This window comes from Pteropus vampyrus, unplaced genomic scaffold (assembly GCF_000151845.1).
Source record: "Pteropus vampyrus isolate Shadow unplaced genomic scaffold, Pvam_2.0 Scaffold1, whole genome shotgun sequence".
In the NCBI taxonomy this organism is placed as follows: Eukaryota; Metazoa; Chordata; class Mammalia; order Chiroptera; family Pteropodidae; genus Pteropus; species Pteropus vampyrus.
This window is the reverse complement of record NW_011888782.1, coordinates 4,023,425-4,025,539: the sequence shown is the minus strand read 5'-3', so window position 1 is coordinate 4,025,539 and position 2,115 is coordinate 4,023,425. Positions and strand designations below refer to the sequence as shown.

The following is a 2,115-nucleotide window of genomic DNA, read 5'->3' as shown; positions in this document are numbered from 1 at the left end:
CTTAAACAGTGCGTAGCAGGGCTCCAGAATCAATGAGCAGATTCTCAAGCAGGATCCAGAATCAGATGGTTCAGGGTGGAATCCTGGCTCCACCAATCACCACTTACCACCTATTTCACCTTTCTAGAATTTCATTTCCTCATCGGTAAAATAGAAACAATAATAACTGTGCTTCATAGGGTTCTTATGAAAATTAAATGAGATAATGTATATAAAGCATTTAGCAGAGGGCTTTGTGGGCAGGAAGCTCTTAGCATATGCAAATCAATTTCATTCTCAAGCCTCTTGGATTTGCCATGTAGTTTATCACACCTATATAAATAGAAATACGTTCATATTCCTTCTTAACAACATTGATACTCTCTTTTCTCTCTCTTTTTCAAAACTGAAATTACTGGGTTTTTAGAATTTTTCTATTGAATTGGTCAAAATTCTGAAAATGTTAAATAATAATTGTGTTATTGGCCTCCCTAGTCTTATTTTTGACTTTTCTAAGTAATGCTTTGGCCTTTTACTGTTAAGTCTGATGACCATCAGTTTAAGAAAGATATTCTTGATCCTATTTAAAATTATTCTTCTCTTCCTTGCTTACTAAGTCTTTTTTAAAAGAAACAAGTAGAATGCAGTTTTTCTGTTTTGACTATTAATGAGATGAATTATGAAAAAATATTTTATGTGATTCTTTTACTGGTTTAGTTACTCAAGTAATATTTGATCATATCCTCATTATAAAAATGTTAACTATATAAAACTATGCAGAAAAGATACAAGTTCCATTACTTTGGCCCCTACTGCTATTTCCATTGACCCCATTCTCATCTCTTGAGTTATCTTCTATAGAAAGATCTTCCGCATATTAAGTTACATATACATGTGTAGATATTGAAATATATAGTTGTATTTTTAATATTAATAGGGTCATTCTATGATTTAGCTTAAGTGGTTTTTTGTTCATTTGTTTTATTTACTTAATGTGTACAAGAGTTTTCTCTTTCTGAACATATAAAGACTTTTTTTTAACAGCTGCCTCGTATCTTTTTTTTTTAAGCCTACAGCAGCCCGTATTCCTAGGCGGTCTCCCATTGAAGTACTAACCAGGCCCGACCCTGCTTAGCTTCTGAGATCAGGCACGTTCAGGGTGATATGGCCATAGACGGGCATGTATTCTTTAGCATCGAAGTAACAATGTGATTTAGTCATTCCTTTCCTCATGAATATTTAAATTTTTCTCTTTTTTTATGTTGACAACAAAACCTCACTATAGCAAACATTCTTGTATTCATCCTATGCCTATGTGAGAGTATCTCTTTAGGACACAGGTAACTATAAGTAAGGAGTATTGCTAAGTAACAGATTACAAGCCTTTGTAGATTCTACCAAGTTGCCCTTTCAAAAAACTGTATCAGTTTATTCCCCCCACCAACAATGTCTGAGATTTTTGAACTCTGCCTGCATTCTTAGAAAAAAACTTTACTTGTATTACATTGTCCTTCCGATGTACCACTGAATTTGGTTTGTTAGAATTTTATTTAGGATTCTTGGAACTATATTCATATCTGAGATAGTAGTAGATTTCTGCTACAGGTTTTGATATCAAGATTATGCTACTTTAGTAACATTAAGTTAAAATATGCTTCATCTTTGTCTGTGCTCTGGAATAGTCTAAATCACATGGCGATTATGTGCTCCATGAAGTCCAATGGAATTAGCTTATAAAATCCATGCATATTTTGGGAGCGCTTTGACAAGTTTTATAATATTTTCTATAGTCATGGGTATATTTATATTTTCTTCATTCTTAATAAATTTTGATTATTTATGTTTTATTAGAAAATCACTCATTCTACCCAGATTTCACAACTTTGAGCACAGAGTTCAACAAAATAATTTCATAATAAAACCTGTAAATTTCTCCTTTATCTGTAATTATACAGTATTCCTTTCTTCATTTCTACTGTTTGTTTTTTCCTCTTTTTTCTTGATTATCTTTGCAAAAGTTTTCTCTCTTTTTCTTGCATTTTAAAGAAACGTCTTTGATTTCTTAGCAAGTTTACTGATTTTTCTCTTTTCTAACCACTAATCTCCATTTTAGTCTTTATTAATTCCTTTTCCTAT

General features: G+C 31.9%; 1 pseudogene; it reads right to left on the bottom strand.

The window, feature by feature from the left end:
- Window positions 1–1,046: 1,046 nt before the first annotated feature.
- LOC111736780 lies at window positions 1,047–1,155 on the bottom strand (annotated as a pseudogene).
- Window positions 1,156–2,115: the final 960 nt, after the last annotated feature.